Source organism: Hyla sarda, chromosome 3 (assembly GCF_029499605.1).
Source record: "Hyla sarda isolate aHylSar1 chromosome 3, aHylSar1.hap1, whole genome shotgun sequence".
NCBI classification, from domain to species: Eukaryota; Metazoa; Chordata; class Amphibia; order Anura; family Hylidae; genus Hyla; species Hyla sarda.
The window spans coordinates 289100585-289114872 of NC_079191.1; the positions used below are offsets into that span (position 1 = coordinate 289100585).

Genomic DNA, 14288 nt, shown 5'->3' on the forward strand with positions numbered 1-14288 from the left:
CAGGTGAGGTGTGTGCCAAGGCAGCATCAGCAGGCACAATCAGAGGTGGTAGAAGTGCAAGACCAAGCCCAGAGCCCCTAGGGAGAGGCACAGAGGAGGAGGAGGCTGAGTAGTGTAGAGAAGCTGGGGAATGCAGGGAGCCCACAGGAGATGATGGCCCGATGTTTAGCAGGGAAGCCCAAGATGGAGCCCCAGGCAGCTTGCAGGGAGAGGGCAAGGAGGAAGCTGCGAGAGATGACACTGGGGCAGCACTGGAAGGGGCAGCTGATCCCAAAGGCGAGCCCCCCGGCACACTCACCGCACAATCTGGCAGCTCATTTGTCTTTCAATGGGTGGGGTGGCTGATGTGTGGGAGGGAGGAAAATGGAATTATGGGATATGTAGTCAGAAAAAGAAAAGTCAAACAGGAAATACCAGTTCATAAAAAGCTAGCCACAGTATTATGGTAATCTCACAACATAGCCATTTAGCCCCAAGACGAGCGCAGATCTTTCCTAAGCATGTCCACTACTGTCTGGCAGGTACGTACTAAAATCACCTTACGGTGGATAACCCCTTTAACAAGCCACAGGTGTTTGACGACTTTTCGTTAATGTTGGATGTGTAAATGAAAACAACATTTTTTTTCATTAAAACATAGTTTTTCCCCAAATTTCACATTTTTACAATGGGGTAATAGGAGAATATGCCCCCCAAAATTTGTAATATGGAAATACACCATGTGTGGACACCAAGTGCTCTGCTGGCGCACTACAATGCTCAGAAGGGAAGGAGTGCCAGAGAGATTTTGGAGAGAGAATTTGGTTGCAATAGAAGTCAGGGGGCCTTGTGCATTTACAAAGCCACCCGTGGTGCAAAAACAGCGGAACCCCCCACACATGTAACCCCATTTTGGAAACTACAACCCTCACGGAATGTTTTAGGGGTACAGTGAGCATTTACACCCCATTGGAGTTTGACAGGTCTTTGGAACAGTGGGCTGAGCAAATGAAAAATTAAATTTTTCATTTTCACGGACCACTGTTCCAAAAATCTGTCAAACACCTGTGGGGCGTAAATGCTCACTGTACCCCTCATAACATTCCGTGAGGGGTTTAGTTTCCAAAATGGGGTCACATGTGGGGGGGCTCCATTGTTCTGGCACTATGGGGGCTTTGTAAACACACGTGGCCTTCAATTCCGGAAGCATTGTAGTGCACCCGCAGAGCATTTTACATCCACATATGGGGTATGTTCTTACTCAGAAGAAATGGGGATACAAATTTGGGAGGCTTTTTTCCCTATTTTCCCTTGTGGAAATGAAAAATTTTGGGTAACACCAACATTTTAGTTTCTTTTTTTTTCATCCAACTTTAAAGGGAAATTCGGCAAACACCTGTGGGGTGTTAAGGTTCACTATACCCCTTGTTACGTTCTGTGAGGGGTGTAGTTTCCAAAATGGGATCACATGTGGGTATGTATTTTTTTGCGTTTATGTCAGAACCGCTGTAAAATCAGCCACCCCTGTGCAAATCACCAATTTAAGCCTCAAATGTACATAGTGCGTTCTCACACCTGAGCCTTGTTATGGGGTCTACACCAGTCTGTTAGTGTAAAAAATAAAACTTTTTACACTAACAAGCTGGTGTTGCCCCCAACTTTTCCTTTTCATAACGGGTAAAAAGAAAAAGCCCCCCAAAATTTGGCCCTAAACTTTTTCCTTAAATACGACAGGGCTCCAAAGTGAGAGAGCACCATGCGCATTTGAGGACTAAATTAGGGGTGGACATAGGGGTATTCTATGCCAGTGATTCCCAAACAGGGTGCCTCCAGCTGTTGCTAAACTCCCAGCATGCCTGGACAGTCAGTGGCTGTCCGGAAATGCTGGGAGTTGTTGTTCTGCAACAGCTGGAGGCTCCATTTTGGAAACACTGCCGTACGATATGTTTGTCATATGTATTGGGGGGACAGTGTAAGGGGGTGTATATGTAGTGTTTTACTCTTCATTTTGTGTTAGTGCTGTGTAGTGTTTTTAGGGTACATTCACACAAGCAGGGATTTACAGTGAGTTTGCTAGGAGTTTGCGCTGCGGTGGAAAATTTGCCGCAGCTCAAACTTGAAGCAGTAAACTCACTTTAAACCCGCGCTTGTGAATGTACCCTGTACATTCACATGGGGGGGGGGGCAAACCTCCAGCTGTTGCAAAACTATAACTCCCACTATGCACTGACAGACCGTGGAAGTTGGGAGTTGTACTTTTGCAATAGCTGGAGGCACACTGGTTGGAAAACCATCAGTTAGGTTCTGTTACCTAACTCAGTATTTTCCAACCAGTGTCCCTCCAGCTGTTGCAAAACTACAACTCCAAGCATGTACTGATCACCAAAGGGCATGCTGGGAGATGTAGTTATGCAACAGCTGGAGGTACGCAACTAAAACTCCCAGCATGGCGAGAAAGCCGTTTGCTGTTTGTGCATGCCGGGTGTTGTAGTTTAGCAAGATTTAGAGGGCACAGTTTAGAAACCACTGCACAATGATCTCCAAACTGTAGCCCTACAGCTGTTGCAAAACAACAAATCCCAGCATGCCCAAACAGCAAACAGCCCAAACTGTAGCCCTCTCGATGTTGCTAGGCAACTCACCGGCTTCCGTAGTCTGTCATCGCCGCCCGCCGATCACCACCGCCAATTGTCGCCTCCCCCGGTGCCGATGGTAAGTGGACCTCTGACGCCGGTCACCATCGGGTTCCACCAATCTGCCCGGACTACTGTGGGAGGGCAGAACAGGGGAACCGAACGTTATCCCCACCCCCCCACCCACGATCTACTATTGGTCGTCGCTTCTGAACGACCAATTGCAGGTATAGGAGGGGTGGATCCCTTCAGGGGGATCATGGGTGTCTTGGACACTCCCGATCCCCCTTATTTTTTGGGTCACCGGAGACCCGTAGGACCCGGAATCGCAGACATTGTCTCAGGACCACCCTGGGCATTTGCACGGGTTGCCTGCTGATAGTTATCAGCAGTCATCCCTATCCGAAATTCCCACAGGCGCACAGGTATGCCCTGGGTCCTTAAGAACCAGGGCGTCAGGGCGTACCTGTACGCCCTAGGTCCTTAAGTGGTTAAGAGGCTTTGAATAGAGAATTATGCATGTGGGGGACCACAACATTCCAATAAGGAAGGAATAAAAGGTCCTGTGTGCTGTATGGAGACACGTAAAAATCTTCAATCGCCATCCACGGGCAGGTCTTTTGAACTGCGCCACCAATGCTTAAGCATAGAAACCAGAGCGGCAGTATAATAATATTGCAAGTCCGGTGCATTCAAGCCACCTGCTTGTTTCAACTTAGTGAGAATGTTCGAGGACAACCTGAGCCGTCTCCCAGCCCATATGAAAGAAGAAAGAACTCTTTGAGCCCTGGAGAAAAAAAAAGAGAGATAGGAAGAGAGATAGGCAAAGTGCGAAAGGAATTTGGGCAAAAGAAACATTTTGAAGGTAGCAACCCTAGCAACCCTGCCAACACACGAGATTTCTGATTGTGTTAGTCTATCAACATCTGAGAATATGGAGGTTAGTAAGGGTTCATAATTTTTGGGTCTTATGGGGGTAAGAGAGGTGAATGCCTAAATATTGGAGATATGTAGTTTGCCAATCAAAGGAATAAGAAGTCTTCAGAGAAGTGAGGGAGGAAGGTTAATAGCCAAAGGTAGGAACGCTTGAGTGAAGCATTCAGTCCGTTCACATTTTATGCCAACAAAAGTTATAAGCATATTAATATGAAAAGAAAAATGCTTAAAAAAAGAAAAGCAAGGTATGAGAAATAGGGAGACAGCAATAGGGAGACAGCAAAGGAACGGGTAATATAACCAACAGTAAAACATTAGCAGTAAAGCATGTTGGAGAAAAGAATAGCATGCAAGAGCAAGTGCCATCCTTCAGTGAGTGGGGGCCAGAGTGCCACAGGCATAACAGATAGACATACAATCACAGCCTGGAGGGTCAACCGATAGACCAGTTCTTTTCCACTGGAACTGGGCGAGAGGCTTTGGGAGGACCAGCCGGATAATGAGGAATGTCCCAAGATTTCAACAGGGATTCTCCTCCCTTGAGTGAGCAGACAACATGCACAGAGTTATTATAGCAAATAAGCAGACGGACAGGGAATGCTCAACAGTAAATTTCTTTCACTGAGCAGAGTGCAGAGGTTATAGGCAGCAGAGCACGTCTGGCTTGGAGACTGGCAGCAGACAGGACAGCATACACAGAAACACAATGGTAGGGAGCAGGCAATCCATTGTTGCACATGACAACTTCCATCAAGCGTTCCTTGACATGGAAGAAATGCACACGGGCTAGTACATCTTGTGGTAAAGTGTTCTTTAGATGTTTGGGTCGGGGGACCCGATGAGCTCTATCTATTATAAGCTCCTGAGCAGAATAGTTAGAGAGAGCTGGCTGTATTAATGTTGAGACATACTGGCTGTATTAATGTTGAGACATAATCTGGGATATCTGCGGGAGCCACAACTTCTGGAATGCCGCGTAGTTTGAGATTATTGCGGCGGCTCCTTTCCTTACGGTCTACCACCTTGATCTTCAGGGCAGAAACCTATTCTTCCAGGTTTTTGCCGATATCAATCAGTGTGTGGTGAGACGTAGCAAACGCCCCAAACTTGTGTTCTATGTGATCCACCCTGCCGCCTATAGCTTGAATAGAAGCCTGCAAGGGGGTTAACCATCTTTTGCATATCTTGCAAAGACGTTGTGCACAACGTTGCGACTGTTAAAGGATCATCTATCTCGATTTGGTCAAAATCATTAGCTTCCTTAAGTCCTACCTTGGTAGCTGAGGGTGCAGATGCGGGCATTGTTTTGCCAGGCTCAGAGGTGGCCGGAGACCGAGCAGAAGCGACAAGCTCATTGAAGAAGACTTGGCACTCAAATTCATGAAGTGCAAAGAATTTATTTCAAGCAATCTTATTTACAGTTACTGACGTTTCGGTCCATATGACAGACCTTGATTGCTGCGGAGGTGTGGAACGTAGAGAACGGCTAGCTGCCAGGAGCGTGGTGCTTAGTAACGCGATCTGTGGTCACTGAATCATGAAATAAATTCTGCACACTTCATGAATATGAGTGCCAAGTCTTCTTCTTCTATTGATAAGACAGGTTGGGAACCTACTTGTGCACCAAAGATCGAGGAGAGTGCCATATTTATCGTTCTATGATGAGTTTGGTACCCAGCAGGGTGTGCAGAGCGGAATCTGAGGTAGATCTATGTTGTAGAGGTAGATGAAATGGGAGGTTTCTCCTGCTGTGAGATGCGGGGAACAAAGAAGAGGCCGCACAGGGAACAAAGCTAAATTTCTTCAGCATACAGAGGGAGATTTATCAAAACCTGTGCAGAAGCAAAATTGCCAAGTTGCCCATAGCAACCAATCAGCTTACTTCTTACATTCTTAACAAGCCGATTGGTTGCTATGGGCAACTGGGCAACTTTGCCTCGGCACAGGTTTTGATAAATGTCCCCCACAGAGATTTGTTGGTTTCTTACATCTCATAGGCATGTTTAGGGAACTTTAGGAGCCAGAAAAGAATGGTTTCCAGCGGTGGTATGCTAAGTAATAGTCGCTTTAGCAGGCTGGTGCACAGAGTTCTCTCTGGGGGACATTAGAGCTCATGTGCATCAGATCGGCTGTCAAGCAGAGTCTCTTGAAGGAAGCTATATCAAGATAATTAAAGAGGTACTCTGGCGAATTATTATTTTTTTTTTAAAATCAACTGGTGCCAGAATGTTAAACAGATTTTTTAATTACTTTGACTTAAAAATCTTAATCCTTCCAGTACTTATTAGCTGCTGTATACTACAGAGGAAGTCCTTTTTTTATTTTTTTTATTTCCTTTCTGTTTGACCACAGTGCTCTCTGCTGACACCTCTTTCCATGTCAGGAACTGTCCAGAGCAGGAGAGGTTTGCTATGGGGATTTGTTCCTGCTCTGGACAGTTCCTCACATGGACAGAGGTGGAAACTACACCCCTCAAGGAACGTAACAAGGGGTACAGTGAGCCTTAACACCACACAGGTGTTTGACGACTTTTTGTTAAAGTTGGATGTGTAAATGAAAAAAAATATTTTTTTTTTCACTAAAATGCAGTTTGCCCCCCCCCCCCCCAAATTTTACATTTTTACAAGGGGAAATAGGAGAAAATGACCCCCATGGAATGGAAGTCAATGGCCATGTGCATTTACAAAGCCCCCCGTGGTGGCAGAATAGTGGACCCCCCCACATGTGACCCCATTTTGAAAACTACACCCCTCACAGAATTTAATAAGGGGTGCAGTGAGTATTTACACCCCACTGGTGTTTGACAGATCTTTGGAACACTGGGGTGTGCAAATGAAAAATTACGCACCTGTGGGGCGTAAATGCTCACTGTACCTTACATTACATTACATGAGGGGTGTAGTTTCAAAAAATGGGCTCACATGTGGGGGGGGGTCCATTTTTCAGGCACTATGGGAGCTTTGTAAACACGCATGGCCTTCAATTCCGGAAAAATTGTCTCTTCAAAAGCCCAAGGGTGATCCTTCTCTTCTGAGCATTGTAGTTCACCCGTAGAGCACTTTACATCCACATATGGGGTATGTTCTTACTCTTGTTACCCTTGTAAAAATGAAAAATTTAGGGTAACATCAGCATTTTTCCATCCAACTTTTAAGAATTTTCATTAAACACCTGTGAGGTGTTAAGGCTCACTATACCCCTTGTTACGTTCTGTGAGGGGGGTCTAGTTTCCACATGTGGGTATTCATTTTTTTGCGTTTATGTCAGAACCACTGTAAAATCAGCCACACCTGTGCAAATCACCAATTTAGGCCTCAAATGTACATCGTGCACTCTCACTCCTGAGAGTACGCCCGCAGGGCATTTTACACCCACATATGGGGTATTAACCCCTTAAGGACTCAGGGTTTTTCCGTTTTTGCACTTTCGTTTTTTCCTCCTTATCTTTTAAAAATCATAACCCTTTCAATTTTCCACCTAAAAATCCATATTATGGCTTATTTTTTGCGTCGCCAATTCTACTTTGCAGTGACATTAGTAATTTTACCCAAAAATGCACGGCGAAACGGAAAAAAAATCATTGTGCGACAAAATCGAAAAAAAAAACGCCATTTTGTAACTTTTGGGGGCTTCCGTTTCTACGCAGTGCATATTTCGGTAAAAATTACACCTTATCATTATTCTGTAGGTCCATACGGTTAAAATGATACCCTACTTATATAGGTTTGATTTTGTCGCACTTCTGAAAAAAATCATAACTACATGCAGGAAAATTTATACGTTTAAGAACTTTTTTTCCCACGTACAGGGCGGTATGAGGACTCATTTTTTGCGCCGTGATCTGAAGTTTTTATCGGTATGATTTTTGTTTTGATCGGACTTTTTGATCACTTTTTATTCATTTTTTAATGGTATAAAAAGTGACCAAAATACGCTGTTTTGGACTTTGGAATATTTTTGCGCGTACGCCATTGACCGTACGGTTTAATTAATTATATATTTTTATAGTTTGGACATTTACGCACGCAGCGATACCACATATGTTTATTTTGATATTTTTTTACACTTATTTTTTTTATGGGAAAAGGGGGGTGATTCAAACTTTTATTAGGGAAGGGGTTAAATGACCTTTATTAACACTTTTTTTTACATTTTTTTTGCAGTGTTATAGGTCCCATAGGGACCTATAACACTGCACACACTGATCTTTTACACAGATCACAGGCGTGTATTAACACGCCTGTGATCAGTGTTATCGGCGCTTGACTGCTCCTGCCTGGATCTCAGGCACGGAGCAGTCATTCGCCGATCGGACACCGAGGAGGCAGGTAAGGGCCCTCCAGGTGTCCGGTCAGCTGTTTGGGACGCCGCAATTTCACCGCGGCGGTCCCGAACAGCCCGACTGAGCAGCCGGGTCACTTTCACTTTAGAAGCGGCGGTCAGCTTTGACCGCCGCTTCTAAAGGGTTAATACCGCACATCGCCGCGATGGGCGATGTGTGGTATTAGCCGCGGGTCCCGGCCGTTGATGAGCGCCGGGACCGACGCGATATGATGCGGGATCGCGGCGCGATCCCGCTTCATATCGCGGGAGCCGGCGCAGGATGTAAATATACGTCCTGCGTCGTTAAGGGGTTAACGTACTCAGGAGAAGTTGCGTTACAAATTTTGGGGGTCTTTTTTTTCTTTTACCGCTTGTGAAAATAAAAAGTATGGGGCAACACCAGCATGTTAGTGTAAAATGTTTTTTTTTTTTTTTTTTTTTTACACTAACAGGCTGGTGTAGCCCCCAACTTTTCCTTTTCATAAGGGGTAAAAGGAGAAAAAGCCCCCCAAAATTTCTCCCGAGTATGGAAATATCCCATATGTGGCCCTAAACTGTTTCCTTGAAATACGACAGGGCTCCGAAATGAGAGAGCGCCATGCGCATTTGAGGACTAAATTAGGGATTGCATAGGGGTGGACATAGTGGTATTCTATGCCAGTGATTCCAGATGTTGCTAAACTCCCAGAATGCCTGGACAGTCAGTGGCTGTCCGGAAATGCTGGGAGTTGTTGTTTTGCAACAGCTGGAGGCTCCATTTTGGAAACACTGCCGTACAATACGTTTCTCATTTTTATTGGCGGGGACAGTGTAAGGGGGTGTATATGTAATGTTTTAACCTTTATTATGTGTTAATGTGGTGTAGTGTTTTTAGGGTACAGTCACACAGGCGGAGGTTTACAGTGAGTTTCCCGCTAGGAGTTCGCGCTGCGGCAAACAATTTGCAGCAGATCAAACTTCAAGCAGGAAACTTACTGTAAACCTGTCCGTGTGAATATACCCTGTACATTCACATGGGGGGGGGGGGGGAACCTCCAGCTGTTTCAAAACTACAACTCCCAGCATGTACTGACAGACCATGCATGCTGGGAGTTGTACTTCTGCAACAGCTGGAGGCACATTGGTTGGAAAACCTTCAGTTAGGTTCTGTTACCTAACTCAGTATTTTCCAACCAGTGTGCCCCCAGCTGTTGCAAAACTACAATTCCCAGCATGTACTGATCGCCGAAGGGCATGCTGGGAGATGTAGTTATGCAACAGCTGGAGGTACGCAACTACAACTCCCAGCATGCCGAGACAGCTGTTTGCTGTACAGTGATCTCCAAACTGTGGCCCTACAGATCTTGCAAAACTTCAAATCCCAGCATGCCCACACAGCAAACTGCTGTGTGGGCATGCTAGGAGCTGTAGTTTTGCAAGATCTAGAGGGCCACAGTTTAGAGACCACTGCACAGTGATCTCCAAACTGTAGCCCCCCAGCTGTTGCAAAACTTCAAATCCCAACATGCCCAAACAGCTGTCTGGGCATGCTGGGAGTTGTAGTTTTGCAACATCTGGAAGGCTACAGTTTAGAGACCACTGTAGAGTGGTCTCAAACTGTAGCCCTCCAGATGTTGCTAGGCAACTCACCGGCTTCCGTAGGATCCAGGGAGCCACATCGCCGTCCTCTGCTGCCGATCACCGCCATGATCGTCGCCTCCTGCCACCTCACTCCTATCCCTTCAGGGGGATTGTGGGTGTCTTGGACAACCACGATCCCCCTTATTTTCCGGGTCACCGTAGATATGCAAGACTGCCAGTCGGGTCTGCATCAATAACCGGCAGCAGCAGACATCTATCAGACATCTGCACCCCTCCCTTCCTCTAGTACTGCACCTGCGCAGTGAGCGCATAGGCAGCAGGAGCTCTGTCAATGCAGGGCAGTGGCGTGTGCACGTCAGGAGGGGAGCATGCGCTGTGGATGCATTGTCTTACTACACAGCGATCCCAGCGCTGAAAGGAGAGGATAGACGTGGCGGCGGGGCTTTGCGAACCCCAAGCCACGCCCATCCGACTGTGCCTGACCGCTGGATAAATTTATTTTATAAGTTATAAAAGAAGGAGGAAAACCCATAAAGGTATGGTTGCATATCTGTAACAACACTGTAGTAGTCTGGGGGGGGGGCTAAAATCTCATGACAGTTGCGCTTTAAATGCTGTAATCAATTTTAATCACGGCACTTAGACACTAAAGGCCAGTGATCCCTGGAGTCTAGTGGTTCCATGCCCCCCCCCCCCCCCCGCCAACATTCCCTTCCCCCCCTGCAAAGTAATCTTGGGGTGACAATGGGCTGCTGGGGAAGCCCGGGGCTTACTTGTCCCTTACTATCTTCCCTGGCTCTGTGATTGCTGGAGGCTCTGTTAGGAAGCCCATAGCAATCAAGCACAGATAACATTGATGAATGTAATGCAATAGCATTACATTGATCTATGTAAACTATCTAATGATGGCTTATGATAGGCCCCTAAGAGGGACAAAAATGTGTTTAAAAAAAAAGAAAATAAATAAATATACATATTTGGTATCGCCACATGCGTAAATGTCTGAAGTATTACATTATTACATCCTAAAATAATTGCTTTTGATGCTAAGATTTGTACAGTTACTGCAGAAATAGCTAAGGAATTCTCTAACTTTTATCACTCACTATATAATTTATATGTTAAAGTTGGTGAAGGATATACACACACACACGATTCTCTTATATTGTCCTTTTTTTTCTTACAGCAGTCCTCTTTGTAAGGGTGTAGTCACATGACGATTATGCTATACGGTTGCCGTATACGGTTTGTGTTTGAAAACCGTATACAACAATATCGCAAACCGTATACATTGACCTACCATATAAAAACTTACACAGCTGGATATATCCGGTTGTGTAAGTTTTTGTACTTGTACGGATTAGTTTTTTTTTTTACTATGCACAAAACCGTGGTCAACCACGGTTTTGTGCATAGTTCTGTACCATTTTTTAACCTTCACTCCACAGCTGCCTGGTACTCCTGCAGCACTGCAGTACTATTAGTATTCCTATCAAGGGACAGAATCTGTTCTATGATGGGGGTAGTAGTAACCCTGGGACCGGGACCAATCGCACCGGGTCTCACTTCTGAGACCGGCTGCGATCCTAACTTTCCATGGCCTTCCTAGGTATAAAATACCTACGGATATGCATTACATCTAGGTTTTAAGATCTCTTTCATACAAACTATGTACCATTATTACACTTATTGGAACCCAGTTACTTTTTATTATATTTCCATAGATATCATGCATTGGAAGGAAATATTTTTAAAAATGTTATATTTAACCCAAAAAATATTTTTAACAATATGTCTTTATTATAGAACCAAATTATTCCCATCATTTATATGCAACACTGTTGGTATTATGATACTGTTCTTTTACTGATTCCGATGTTTCGTTGCCTTATTTACTAACTCCACTCTCTTTACTCACCTTGGTTATTACTAAACACATTTTCTCTATTTCTTTTTTGGAGCGTGTTTACGTTCTTTTACGTTTTAAGACTAATATTCTTCTACAAAGACTTAAGGAACCACAGGCTTTCAGGAGGTTCTATAAGCAAAATTATATATCTTTACTCGCTAAAGTTTATAAATGTTATTCTAGTATACATCTTCTAAATTGGTTACATAGTTTATATTTATTTCCAAAATTCCCTAAGAAAATAGAATCTAAGCTTTATTTTTACTAGATTTTTTTTTCTGCTCTAATTATAAACCAAAACACATTTTTACAGGAAACCTCTCATCAGATTTTACCATATATAATGCGTGGCAATAGCGTTCTCTCTCACCATCCCTAGGAGATGTTTCTGCCTGCAGGTATGGGGAGAGAGAACGCTAGCCCCGTAAGTAGTCCCCTGGGCGGGAGCTATACTTACCAAGTCTGCTGCGCTGTAACTCCACCCCCTCAGCATGATTGACAGCCCTTGTCACCGCTCTGCTCTCTAGGCAGATGCATACTATGCCCAGGCTGTCAATCCCGCTGAGGGGGTGTGATTACAGCCAGAGTAACAGGACATAGTGAGTTTCCCAACCAAGGGACTAGTTACGGGGCCAGCGGGGGAAACTTTTAAACTATATATATATATATATATATATATATATATATCCTGATTCAAAAAAAAGGGGAAAATAGCAGTCCTACTAGGCTAGGAAGAAGATTTAGAATAAGGCAGAATAAATAGGAATAAGTAAGAAAGGAAGTGTCTGAAAATATAATTACATTTACTGAATAATACTGTGAGGTCTGGGGCAGGGCCCTTGGCACAGACTACTCGCTAAAATAAAGTGTTAAAAGTAAATTTTTAACATTTAAAACGGTATTGAACTTAAACGGTGCGACAATGGTAGGGGTTTATATTCCAATACATATGATACGATAAGTCCAATAAGCAGTTTTTGGTAGCACTGGAGGCTCGCAGGTACGAGCCCACTAAGAAGACTTTTATGCGCAATAGCGCTACAGATCTATCCTCTATACCCCGACGGCACGGGGACAAAGAACAAGAGGGTAAATAGATCAAAGTCAGGCACTTAGTGCCTCTTACCGGCTCCGGCGAAACCAGTTATATATGCATAGCAGCGCTTGTCGATGATCCGGATTGATGCCTCTCTGCCCCAGCAGCACGGGGAAGATGTAGGAGAAACGAAGATGTCCGGTACATATGATTAATGCAGGGTCTGCTGTAAAGGGTAATGTTAGTCTGTAGCATATGTCAGCGCTGGAGGTCTTTGGTGTTGGATCCCTCTCTACCCCAACGGTGCGGGGAGAAGATGAGAGGTCAGTGAAAGACCAATAGTGGTGGAAAAATAATCCAGATAGTCCCTACTTCTTGTGCAAAGGCAGTCTTCGATCAGACGCGTTTCAGGGAGCCACGTCCCCATTTTTAATGGGGACACAGTCTTTGCATATCCACCATTAAAAAAGGTGACGTGGCTCCCCAAAACGCGCCTGGTCCCAGACTGCCTTTGCACAAGAAGTCGGGACTATCTGGATTATTTTTCCACCACTACTGGTCACTGCCCTCTCATCTTCTCCCTGCGCCGTCGGGGTAGAGAGGGATCCAACACCAAAGACCTCCAGCGCTGCCATACGCTACAGACTAACATTACCCTTTACAGCGGACCCTGCATTAATAATCTGTACCGGACATCTTCACCTCTCCTACACCTTCTCTGTGCTGCCGGGTTAAGAGTGGCATCAATCCGGATCATCGACAAGCGTTGCTATGCGCATATAACTGTTTTCGCCGGAGCCGGTAAATCCTGTGGTCCTGTTTGTTATAATAAAAAGCCAGATTTGGCTTAAACTGTATATCTGCAATCTAGTGAAGGAGGTTGCACCTCCGAAATGCATCACTGCCATTGTTTTTTTTTTTTTTTTTTTTATAAATTGACCTTACATTCACCTGAGACCAACGTGTCTGGAGAAGTTTCTTTACTTGGTGCATCAAGAAAGGCCTTTAAGCTTCTGACAAGAACATAGTTTTGCCTCTGTATAAATCACTAGTTCAACCATACTACTAATGTATGCACATATGGAATATTGGGTTTAATTTTGGGCACCTGCATATGAAAAGGACTTGGCTGAACTGGAGCATGTCCAGAGGAGGGTGACCAAGGTAATTAAGGGAATGGGTGGATTAGAGTACCAAGACAGGTTATAAAGCTGTACATAGTTAGTACGGTCGAAAAAAGACATATGTCCATCAAGTTCAACCAGGGAATTAAGGGGTAGGGGTGTGGCGGGATATTGGGGAAGGGATGGGATTTTATATTTCTTCATAAGCATTAATGTTATTTTGTTCCAGGAATGTATCTAATCCTGTTTTAAAGCTGTTAATTGTTCCTGCTGTGACCAGTTCCTGAGGTAGACCGTTCCATAAATTCACAGTCCTCACGCCCTTGAGACTAAACTTTTTTTTCTCCAGACGGAGGGAGTGCCCCCTCGTCCTTTGGGGGGGGTTTAACCTGGAACAGTTTTTCTCCATATTTTTTGTATGGGCCATTAATATACTTATATACGTTTATCATATCCCCCCTTAAACGTCTCTTCTTCAGACTAAACAATGATCCATGCCCCATATTAGTTTAGTCGCGCGTCTCTGCACCCTTTCCAACTCCGCAGTGTCCCTTTTATGGACTGGTGCCCAAAACTGAACAGCATATTCCAGGTGAGGCCGTACCAATGCTTTATAAAGGGGGAGTATTATGTCCCTGTCCCTTGAGTCCATGCCTCTTTTGATACATGACAATATCCTGCCGGCTTTGGAAGCAGCAGCCTGACATTGCATGCTATTCTGTAGTCTGTGATCTACAAGTACACCCAGATCCTTCTCTACCAGTGAC

General features: G+C 44.7%; 1 protein-coding gene across 14 annotated transcripts in view; it reads right to left on the reverse strand.

The window, feature by feature from the left end:
* Nucleotides 1-14288, reverse strand: part of C3H6orf118 (chromosome 3 C6orf118 homolog) — a 303945-nt gene that overhangs the window by 140486 nt on the left and 149171 nt on the right. Inside the window, exon 8 of one of the 14 annotated variants that reach the window (XR_008891407.1) lies at nt 11371-11490. The exons of the other annotated variants lie outside the window; for them this stretch is intronic. The gene's annotated coding sequence lies outside the window, so the exon portion shown is untranslated. The remainder of the gene's footprint in view (nt 1-11370; nt 11491-14288) is intronic. 14 annotated transcript variants of the gene reach the window in all.